This window comes from Gekko japonicus, unplaced genomic scaffold (genome assembly GCF_001447785.1).
Source record: "Gekko japonicus isolate JY-2015 unplaced genomic scaffold, Gekko_japonicus_V1.1 scaffold212, whole genome shotgun sequence".
Lineage (NCBI taxonomy): Eukaryota > Metazoa > Chordata > Lepidosauria > Squamata > Gekkonidae > Gekko > Gekko japonicus.
Genome location: NW_015161953.1, coordinates 472,203 through 484,672, shown reverse-complemented (window position 1 = coordinate 484,672; position 12,470 = coordinate 472,203). Strand labels below are relative to the sequence as shown.

The window sequence follows — 12,470 nt, the reverse complement described above, 5'->3', positions numbered from 1 at the left end:
TGAGGGTGAACACACCTTACATGCTGATATCCACCCACCACCCTATAAATGTCATAAGAAATCTGCCAGACATCCAGCGCATATTGCCGCAATAGGAAATCATGGCACCAAATAACAGCCTCAGAACGCCGCAATGCAACAAGTTCATTATTTAACTTTAAAAATTGTGATTTTGTAACACTAGCAAAATCTTAACAGCAATGTCTGCTACTGCAACACACGCAGGCATAGTTGTTGCTGAAAGTTCAGCAGCTGTAGTCATCATTGCATTGCAACACAATAACAAAAAACTTTTTTTTTTAATGAAGCCACTGTGAGGGGAATGTGGTGGGTAGTGGACTTGGGGAGGAGAGGGGTTATGGGCATACACATTGGATGCAAACCACAAGAGGGAGACTTGAGGGGGTGGGAATTGGGAGGGAAGGTTTGCAGCGAATCCATGGATTCCACACCTCGAAACCCCAATCTCAGCACCGAAGTTCTGTGGAAATCCAGCTGCCAGTAAATTCAAGGGAAAACAGGTAAGATGTGGGTCAAGTATCCACTCCAGATTTTTATGTGGGGTAACAAGCAGCAACACGGTTGTGTGGAATCGCTCACAGACTGATGGTCATAGCTGGTGGCTAACCAAAGACATGATAAATCTGGGACTGCAAAGTGAGACAGAAATGTAAGGCATGCAACAGACCACACTACTTGGCTTGTGAGCTGCATTCAGTTTGATGTGTGCAAATTGAGCAGACCTAGCCTAGAGCTTGAAAGCTATCCTAATTTCCAAAAAGTTTATATTTGTACCCCCCCCCCGGAACTATAATTCCTTAATCATTAAGTACCACAAAGGTGAAATGAAAGGAATATTTAAGCATATTGGGACAGCTGCACTGGATAGAATGAATTTTTATCATTTTAACTGCTGCTTGTTTTTATGTCAGTACTTCTAGTTATCCCTTAATTGATGTGTGTTTATCCATCTGCACTGCTACAGCACCGTGCACTTATTCCAGTTTTAAATGAATCTAAGTCATCTTTAACACCAGTATTTGCTCTTGGTGGTTTCTGAATATTGGCGAAGCTGCTGATATTCTTGCATCTTCCCTTCTGGCTTCATCTGTTGCAAGCTGGGGAAAGTTAAGGTGCATACTTAGATGATTCTTGTTTTTAATATAAAGATATGTTGGCTATATAAAGCCAAGAAGGATAAAATAACACAGGGAAAAGGCACTACTAGCAGTGTGATCCAAACATATCTATAATACCAGTCAATTTTTTGACATTCTGCCAAAGAAGAAACCAGAGTACATATTTGTTGCTGTTTATAACCAAGAATTCTGTTGTTCAGTTATAAAACATTCTTTCTGTATGATATTGCATATCTTCGAATATCAGTACCTAACAGTTGTATTGCTGGGACAATGGGAAAAAAGTGAATTCATTTTGGTAGATTCTTATTTTAGTATTCTGAATCATCTCCAGTACTTGGAATTGAAACACCACTGTAGTGAGAATATATGCAAAATAAATGCCTACTAAACACCCACTCCATATAACGCACAAATTCTTATGATGTGGTGGTTTGTTCATCCATCTTTTTGAGTTCATCCTCTGTCATTACAGAAACTCTGATAAGCAATTGACCAGTTAAATGACTGAAAACATCAATGATTGGATAAAAGCAGTCAGATCCCTACCCTTGGACCACCCTGGCTCAGGCACAGGACCTCCATCTGCATTGGATTCAGTTTCAGTCGACTCAGTCTAAGCCAGCCAGTCACAGCTTGTAACGCCCAGTCCAGATCTTCTGGGGTAGAGTCAGACTGGCCACCCAACAACAGATAGAGCTGGGTGTCACCCGCATATTGGTGACATCCTAGCCCAGGCTTCCGGGCAATCAGGGCAAGGGGGCACATATATGTGTTAAACAGCATCGGAGAAGTACTGGCCCCTGAGGCTCAAAACTGTAAAATCAAAGGTGCTGATAAAGAAGCCAGAGGTCTTTCCATGAGTATCTAACTCATCTCTTCAATATGAAGCAGTGTACATGAATGCCATTTGCTGAGGGAAGGGTGAAAGTGGGGAAAGGTTTATCCTTACAGCCCTGCTTGTAGGCCTTCCCATGGATTGACCACTGAAGAAACAGGATGTTGCATTAATATATCAATCCTTGAGGGCTGTTCTTTTGTTCTTCATAAAGATTGGGGGGGGGGGTGTCAGTGTGATGTCTTAACTGGAAGAACCTCCTGATTAATTGGAGGAATCTTCGGCCTCAAAGGAGCAAAATAAAAATTAGAGGAGCTAAATTGACTGTGCTAACTGATCCTGACACTAACGTTTACTGGCCATACCCTGAAACAGACCTAACATTTTAGCATGTTGAGTAGCCCATGTATGTACATATTAATATGTCTCTCGCTCCCCCCTCCCCTGTCTGGATCTGTATGTAACATAGCCAGAAATTAAAATGCTCTTGTCGTAGGGATTGAGCAGCCAAAAGAAAACCTCTCAGTAGAGAATAAGCTTTGCTCATTCCTGACATGTGGCAATACTGAAAAGAGTAAGCGCCACATACCTTGTCAGTTGAAAATGGTGGGCAATGATCCTTTGAATGTCTTAATAGCCTTCTGAACTGCCTCTCTCTCTCCCCCCCCCCACTTCAGTCACCAGCTCTGCTTCAGTTGTTTCTGCCACTTCACTTGTTTCATGCCACTTAGCTGGAAAGCAACTGCCAATCTGGGATCTATCTTCCTTTTTTAAAGACACTACTTCTTGTCCCCACAGTACTGGCCAGCAGCAGGCTGCCACCAAAACCGGAAAATCCCTACTTGAATCTGTGATGCTGTAATTCATCTCCCCCCCCCCAGTTATGCTCAAACAAGTACCCACTGAGATGCAAAGAAGCTGCCATTCTCATAATCAGGACTCCGCACAGGGCTATGTGAGTCTTGGCTATTTTTCTATTCACCAGTCGATTCCCAATTAGTTTTGTGTGGAAAATTCTGAAGCTAGGAATTATTATCCACTTGTTACATTTTGCTCTCTCCCAGAGGACATTTTGGCTGTAACAAGGAGACCTTGGTATAAAAATTTCTCCTGTGCTCCCTGATGCTTCTCCCTATTTGTAGTATTTGTCTGAACAGGTTATTAATCTAAATAATGGTTTTTTAATACTTCCATGACTTTACAGTCCTTTTCATTTCAGACTTCTCACATCTCAATTGTTCGGTGCAGCTAGAACATGTCAGCTTCTACATTATTAACAAATACAGTATTTTAAAAAATTCTACAGAACAATGACAACATGTCGATCCTGGCTTGGATTGTGCTCCTTTGGGACGGCTTCTTATTTACATTGCATCAGTTGCTGACATTAGCGATTCATGGGTCCGGTAACTCATTCTGCCTGCATTGATCCCTTACTAACTCATAACTCTTGGTTGCAACCTGATACAGATAATCAAAAACACTCTTATTGCTAAAAATGTTACCTTTTAGAAAAATAATAATAATGCTAAGTGATGATAGAGGAAAAACAAAATATTACAGAAATGTCAATCTATTTGTATCACTTAGTAAGACCAGATGCTAAATACATTTGGTACTGTGTATATTCTTTTGCTGCATATTACTCTTTGCCAATGAAAAGCAGTTTGCTCTCTCTTTAATTATGAATTGTTGGCACCGCAGAGAACTCTGCTTTATAATGTCTCTTTTTAGGTTATTATTTGAAGATGTTTTACGGTCCTTTTGTATTTAAAAATTCAGTATGGAAGCCCAATTTGAACTTGCCAAAAGACAAGAATAGCCTCACAATTTTTGATTTGCACGTGCATGGGCAGGAGGAAGACTGTCTCAAGTGAGAATCCACTCTAGAACAAGTACTCAAGTTTTTTCTTATGGGGCTAATTATCCAAATCACACAGACCCAAAGAAGTCAGCAGATATTTCATAGGAGTTAAAGTTATAACAAGTAATATTTTTTCTAACAGAGAGCTTTTCTTGTTCCTTTAATTAAGAGATTCCATTTATAAGCAATCTACAAACTTACTTTAATGTAGTTTGCAGCAGTGCCTGTTTGTGAAAGCATAATATCATCTCCATCTGTCCCCTGTGATTTTCTTGCTTTCATTTTTTATGCTGCATGGTGAAATGTTGGGCAGTGGTAAGCAGTTTGTGTTACGAGTTTCCTGCGGTGCACACAAATCTAAAAACAAAACACATGTTATTGGAGAAGGCATGGAGAGCAGTTTATGCTAACAAATGGATACTTCTAGTCATGCGTTTTTTTGGGGGGCACAATGCAGGCATGAGGCACAATGCAGTCTTTCACCCCACCCTATCTCCTTAAGGGTGATGACATAAGTGGTGGAAGTAGCTTGAATGCACATGCTCTGACTTTAAACATGTGTCTTTGGGACAAGTCAATGAAATACTGAGAGATCAGTGATTGGATGTCCAGATTATTTTTGTTTGGTTTTGTTTTGTAAATAGAAGCTGGAGGAGCTCCCAGATTCAGTTAGGTTCACAAAACTGGTTTATTTTCTGGATGCTATACACTATATAGCTGCGTGATGGACAGTTAAGCAGTACTGGAAACCACCCTACTGTTGCATGTATCTGAACCTCTCCAGCTGTGAGGATGACACATGATCCTTTGTCTGCTACCAAGATCCATGTTACAACTTTATTTGCTCCAGTTCTTTGAATGTGGAATCACACCTGGATGATTCACACTGCGTACTCTTAAGAGTGCCAAAGAAGTTGAGAAATACATTTACAAACGTAGAGTAGTACCCAGTAGCAGCCTGCTATAAGACAGGCCCAATACAGAAAATAATACAAAACTATAGGTTCTGACATACAGGTCTTAACTGAAAGCCAGTCTAATGCTTCAGCTATCCTGAACAGTGATACCTTTTGTCATTGATCAGCAGCAACTCAGTCTTGTCTGGGGTGAGCTACAGCAACAACCCTGTCCTTTTCATCTGCACATGCTGCTTGCTAAAATGTATACCCTTTCTAGTATATTATATTTAACTAGGAATAAGGTCTGTTGGGGAAATAAATACAACAAGCTCTAAAAAGAGGCTCTGGGCAGGTGCCCTGGCCTTGGGCACTCAGTGTCAATTTTCTGTGGTGACCTCAGCAGGGTATAATGACACAAAGCCCACCATTTTCTCCAAGGGGACTGCCATCTGGAGAGCAGTTTTAATTCTGAGTGATCTCCAGCCCTAACCTGGAGATTGGCAACAATGGTTTCCCAGGAGGAGATGACTGGTCTGATGAGTGGAGTCTATGGCATTGTACCTTTCTGAGGTCCCACCTCTCCCCAAACCCCACCCTCTCCAGGCTCCATCCCTCAGATCTCCAGGAATTTCCCAATCTGGAGTTGCCAACCGTATCTCCTTCCCAGCCAACCATCAACCTACCTTTATCCCCCCCCCTCCCTGGAGCCTAGGAAAAGAAGTCTTTCTCCACAGTGACGACCAAAGCAGCTCACATCATTCTCCTCTCCCCCTTTTGATCTGCACTACAACCTTGTGAGGTAAGTTGGTTGAAAGTCTGTGAGTGGTCTGAAATCACCCAATCAGCTTCCACAGCAAGAATTTGGGTCTGGCAGACCCTGCCCTGAAGCACTAACTGCTACGTCACACTGACTGTCATAGGGGGACCACCTCAGCAGGGTATAATGAGACAGAGTCCACCATTTTCTCCAGGGGAACTGATCTCTGCCATCTGGAGAACAGTTGTAATTCTGAGTGATCTCCAGCCATCACCTGGAGATTGGCAGCAATGGTTCCCCAGGAGGAACAGTACAGTCTTTCTCCGCAGTGGGGACCAAAGCAGCTTACATAATTCTCCTCTCCCCCTTTTGATCTGCACAACAACCCTGTGAAGTAGGTTAGGCTGAAAGTCTGTGACTGGTCTGAAATCACCCACTCAGCTTCCACAGTGAGTCTGGCAGACCCTGCTCTGAAGCGCTAACTGTTACGCCACACTGGCTGTCCTAGTTGAGAGCCACTTTGGAGTAGTGGTTAAGAGCATGCACTCTACTCTGGGAGAACCGGGTTTAATTCCCCACTCTTCCACATCCAGCTGCTGGTATGACCTTGGGTCAGTCATAAGTTCTTTCAGAGCTGTTCTCTCAAGGACAGTTCTCAAGAGAGCTCTCTCAGCCCCACCTATGTCACAGGGTGTCTGTTGTGGGGAGGGGAAGGGAAAGGGATTGTACACCACTCTGAGACTCCTTTGGGTAGTAAAGGGTGGGGTATAAATCCCATCTCCTCCTCCTCCTCCTAAATATTTAATTTAAATATTAAAAAATAGGGGTTGCTGGAGGTGAGCAGGAACAAGTAGCTAGGCCTAGTTGTCATACCAGTCAGGTGTCATTAAGTCACCCAGAGGGCATTGCCATGCCTCGGGTAGCCAACCTCCAGGTAGAGCCTACAGATCACCTGGTATCACAACTGAACTCTAGACAACAGATCTCTCTCCCTCTGGAAAAAGTAAGTGTTTTGGAGGGTGGACTCTACGGCATTCTGTTCAGCTGAGGCTTCTCCTCTACCCAAACTCTGCCTTACATAGACTCCACCACAAAATATCCAGGAATTTTCCAACCTGGAGCTGGCAACCATAGTCAGGATGGGCCTGAATGAGTTTTATCTCAAAGGCCAAAATAGACCCGGAAAGGGTCTCCCCCACCCACATTTTACTAACAGAACCAAGCTTGGTTGCTTAGCAACAGCCACTGAAACAGAAGTGAGCCTAGCAGCAGGAACAGGTGCAGCATCTTCGTTGGTAGAGACAGTCGTTTTGGCAATTTATTCTGTCAGGGAATAATGGCCAGGCTGGCAGTGGGCGGGTGAGAGGAACAGACCCAGCACCTAGCCAATGGCATGCAAGTACTCTTGGCTGGCGGTTGATGGGCCAATGGCTGATGGAGCACACAGTACAGCCAATGGCAGAGCTGGAAAATGCCAATACGTTAGCCTTATATATATACCATTTATTATTTTAAATTCCAGAAAATAAAAAGATCCCCAAATTCTATTGCCCCCACACCTTGGAATGAAGACATGAGACACAAGTAAATAGATTGAACTAGGATTATTAAACTGCTCTGCAGCATGAACTCATAACCTAATTAACTCACCCCAGAGTTCTGTGTGGCAACTAAAGCACCCCCCAAAAGGTGTTCAATTAATGGCAGTGCCACCCTGGCACAAAATGCAGCCCAATATTTCTGTTGTACCTTGTTCCTCATTGCTTGCACACAGTTCTGTACTGAGAGGTGCTGAGCATCACTACCTTCTCCCTATGTCATACAGCAGCTAGAGTTCAGCAGAATGCTGCCCAATGTCAAGGGAGCTCCCACTACACACACCGCTGGCCATATAGCCAGTAGGTGGCTGGGTTGGGTGAACTCTCTTAACCGCTGGCTGCCTCAGAGTGTTCACCAGTTTTACTGCATATCTTCCTTAATCCCCCACATCACTGCCACCTAGTCAGGGTTTAACCAGTTGAAACCACCTAACACTCGCTCCCCAGCTGACAGTGTGAGGCAAGAAAAAGGGGGGCAGAACAGCCAATTTGATTAGTGTGTCTTAATAAAGTTTCGTAAAACTATCTTAGTTTCCTCGAAGTTAGTACTTTCTTCCTGTATTTAAATACTTCCCTTGTGGGATTATAACTTTCCCTTTTATACTTTTGGGAGCTGCGGTGGCTCAAGTGGTTAAGACGCTGAACTGCAGGCTGTGAAAGGTCAGTAGTTCAGCAGTTTGAGACCCAGGTGCCGCATGATGGAGTGAGCTCCCATCTCTAGTTCCAGCTCCTGCCAACCTAGCAGTTCGAAAGCAAGACATTGCAAGTAGATAAATAGGGACCACTTTGGTGGGAAGGTAACAGCGTTCCGTGCGCCTTGGTGTTTAGTCATGCCGGCCACATGACCACAGGTACAAGAATTATTCAGAAGGGACTGGCACTTCTATATGTTGTTTCTTCTGTGATGTCTCCCTCCCAGCTGAGATTTTTTTAAAAAAAAAAATTTAAAAACATTTTATTATCAGGATATAACAACATGTCCAACATTTAAACATTTCATCATTCACTATATACCTTTTATCCTCCCTCCCCCTATCCAGGCTTCCCGCAGTGCTCCCACCCCCACCAGATTCTCCTTCCTCTTATCTATCATTTCTTTTGAAACAAAGCTTAATAGGTAACGTTTTCTTTAACTCCCCTCATCATATATTCAACTTTATAGATAACAATTTCTTTTACTATCATCATCTATTCAACTATTTCCAAAATATACTCTTAATAATGATCAAAACAAAATAGATTATTCTTAACATCCCAATGTTTCTCTAAGTATTCTTTAAAGTCCATCCAATCTGAAAAAAATTCTTCTTCTTTATTGTTAAGTTTTCTTGTCAATTTGTCCATTTCCACCATAAAACGCAACTTTTTTATCCATTCCCAAATCTCAGGTGTTCGTTCTTGTTTCCAACACTAAGCATAAGTCATTCTAGCTGTTGTAATCAAATACCATATCAATGTTCTCTTTGTTATATTCACTTCTTCCATTTTAAGACCCAAAAGTAATATTTCTGGTTCTTTTTTTAAGGTACATTTCAAAAAATCTTTGCATCTCATTATGGACCTCCGTCCAAAAATTCACAGCTTTGTCACAAGTCCACCACATATGATAAAAAGAACCTTCATTTTTTTTACATTTCCAACACTTACTAGTAGGGGTCATTTCGGAGAAAAAGAGCTAGGGGAACTCATTAGCATAACTCATTAGCATATGCCACACCCCCTGACCACCGGAAGTGTGTCCTCCCCACAGCCGGCAGCGACCTCCAGCGGGCACCAGCAGGGAGCTCCAGGCCCCGCCCTCCCGCACCTCACCCGGGGGGATGGCATCCCCCCGCGTCCCCCCCAAATGACCCCTGCTTACTAGACATATTGTCATTCATGTTTGCAATCTTTTTAGGTGTCATATACCATCTATACATCATTTTATAGCAATTTTCTTTCAGATTATTACATGTTGAAATTTTCATTGAATTTTTCCATAAACATTCCCAAGACGACATAGATATTTTTTTATTCATGTTAATTGCCCATTTTATCATTTGCTCCTTAAACGTTTCATCTTCTGTATACAATTTTAACAATACTTTATACATTCTCGATATCATTTTTTTACCTCCCAGCTGAGATTTTTGAGCATATCTGAAAACATTTAATACTGTTTACCCATAAAGTATTTTTGCAATTAATACTTTTTTGTTTTTCTGTTTAGAATTGTCTGTTACACCAGTTTACCCCCTTTTTCCTGCTAAACATACTATATTTATTAGAGTTTTACCCTCTTATTAGATGGGACCAGGATAGGGCTAAGTGTCTTTACAGAATTCCTTGTGTGAAGGAGGGTTTTTTTTTTAAAGCAGAGATTTAGAATGAAGAAAAGTCTAAACTACATCACTCACAAAATACATGAAATTGTTTTTATTTCAGAGTGGTAGGCATAAAAGTAAAATGAAAATTGATAGTAGAAGTACATTTCCATGATGAGCAAGGTAAATTTGTCTGTAGACTAAGAAAGACGTTTAGGCAAACATTAAAGTGAATGATCACGATAGTTCACTTTGTTGACAGCCTTCATAAATGTTCCAAGCAAAATCAAAAAATAAGGAAAGCTCTTAGATATTTTTAAAGAAAACCCTAAGTGCTATTTAATGATATCTGATAAGAATGTTTCATGAGTTGCTTAAATTTACAGGCTTGTAACAAAAGCGTCTCAAATTAAGTATCTGAAATTCAACATTTATTGAGTATTTGGTGTGTGAGTGCCAACAATTTGTGACTTTAGTGTGCTCAGTAGATCCGTAGGATTGAACTAGAATGAGAGCCTTCTTTTTCTGAAATATTTTCCCTGTAAGGGAAGTACATAGTTGACCTGACCTGGATAGCCAAGGCTAGCCCAAACTCATCAGGTCTTGGAAGCTGGGCAGGGTTGGCCCTGGTCAGTGATTGGATGGGAGACCATCAAGGAAGTCCAGGGTCACTACCAGAGGCATGCAATGGCAAACAACATCTGAGTATCTCTTGCCTTGAAAAGCCTATGGGGTTGCTAAAAAGTACTGGGTTCGATACATCAGGACGTGGACCACGACATCGGAGAAGACGCGTTTAATAGTACTTAACACATGGAACAGAAACTAATTGCCGGTTGGCCAACTTTATACAATTGTGAAGGGACACCCCTAGGTCCTATTGGTGGGTTTGAACTTCCCGCCAATGTCCCTATTGGCTCCTTACTTGTAGTTCAGGAGCCTAGTCCCTATTGTCTTCTGGACTGAAGCTCTAGCTGCCTCTGGCTGGTGTCAGGCAGTATCCAAAGACATAACAGTTGCCATAAGTTGGCTGCAATTTGATGGCACTTCCTGCCACCACATGTGCACATATTAGGGTTCCCAAGTCCATCTTCCACCCCCCAGCGGGGGACTTTGGGGGCGTTCCTGGAGAGGGCGGGGCATCCCCGATGATGTCATGCTGGGGACATGTGGGGGGGCTCCGCCCCCCCCCCCCCCCCGGCTGTGCGCTGGATCTCCAGAAACAGCACTTCCCTGCACTTAAAGTAGCCAGCAGCCGGCGTTTCCCCTTTAAGAGAAGCTGCATTTCCCTTTTAAGAATGAATCTGGCTTTTCCCTGCAAGCTTGCGGAGTTCACGCTTGGGATGAAACATGGGTTGTGCACCCTTAAATGGAGAGAGATGGGTGGCTGTGGGTGTTGGGGGTGGGGCTTCCCCTACCAGCCATCTGGCTGGCGGCGGGTAGAACCCCCCCAAAAAACGGGGGACCCCTGGCAAACAGGGGGGTTGGCAACCCTAGCACATATGCTAAATTTGATGATTTTTCAGGGGCCACACTAGGGTGAAAAATGTTAATCGTCAAAGAGGCTACTGCACTTTAAAAGAAGTCATCTTCATCAAGATGCCTCTCCTGTCAAATACTATATCAAGAGAGCAGAAGAACAAAGCTATATATGGTCCTTCCAGTTCTGTCTTTAAAGCAGCTGTAATGGAGGCAATCATCACGCTCCCTCTGTCCTGGCAAAACGCTTTGCCAAAAAGGGGGGAAAGATTGCAGTTTTCAATGGATCACTTGTTCCTAGAGTCTCATTGTTCTTTTGGAGAGAACTTTGTTTCCCCAAATTGTACTATACTGGAAAAAAATGAACTCAAGAATTGAGCTGTAGTCTGATACACTGAGGTGAGCTGCTGTTGGAAAGATGCTGTCAGCTGCAATACAGCCTCTTCTGGAAAACAAATTCCTTTTAAATCTGGTTCTGCACAGACATATCTTTATTTCTTTCCTCTCTTCTGGTGGTATAATCTGGTTCTGCACAGACATATCTTTATTTCTTTCCTCTCTTCTGGTGGTATGCACATTACATTTACATGTATGCATTCTGATTCAGTGTATGCCTCAATGTACGTGGAAATGTGAAGTGTGACTCTGAAACATGATTTTGAGCATTCTGAGCACAGAGAAAAACAAATTTGTTCTCTTTGCAGTGAGGACCCGAAGTGGCTTCTCTCATTGTCCCTTCCATTTTATCCTCACAGCAACCCTACAAGATACGTTAGGCTGAGAGCGTATAACTGACCCGAGGACACCCAGCAAGCCTCTATGGCAGAGTGAGGATTCAGACTTGGGCCTATCAAATCCCAGTCCAACACTCTAACCCCTACACCACACTGGCTCTCCTCCCCACAGTTTTCTAAGGATCAAAGCAAACAAAAGACGATAGGAGTCAAAACATGATGAGAAGCACTTTGCTCTGTCAAATTTAAGGCTACTAGCTGTCACTTTGATCTCAGTTTGTGCATCTTGTGCTTTGTTCATGAACTGTTATTTTTCATTATACGATTAATTATATACCAGCATTACCGAGAATACATACCTATACACATTCAGGGTCAGAACAACCAGGCAGCTGTTTGTTTCCCAAGTATGGATTTGATAATTACTTTGTTTAGCGGAAACAAACACATCAACATCTCTTCCCCACCCGTTTGTATGTTTACACTATTGTTGTGTGCTCTTGCAGCCACTGTTGCTTAGGTAACATAGTAATATGTCAAGGAGTTCTAAGTGCCCTCTGTAGGAAATACGAGTGCTATGTGTGCCTTTATTTATTTACCCCGTTTATATCCCACCTTTTCCCCCAATGGGTACCCCAAAAATTATAATTTAGCTATGATCCCCCCCAATTCCTTTTAAAATATTGCACTACAATGCTGAAATTATGATTGCTTACTTGCTGGTTTGCTAGGCTAAAGATGTGGCATTTCTCCTATAAACCAGAGCTTCAGGTCCTCAAATATATTTATTTCCAGGACACTACTTCCTCACTGCAGCTTTTAACCTTGCATTTAGTGAGTTGTGCAGTCCATCCAGCAC

General features: G+C 42.5%; 1 protein-coding gene across 1 annotated transcript in view; it reads left to right on the top strand.

The window, feature by feature from the left end:
* Window positions 1-12,470, top strand: part of DOCK2 (dedicator of cytokinesis 2) — a 556,464-nt gene that overhangs the window by 377,793 nt on the left and 166,201 nt on the right. The window lies entirely within an intron of this gene.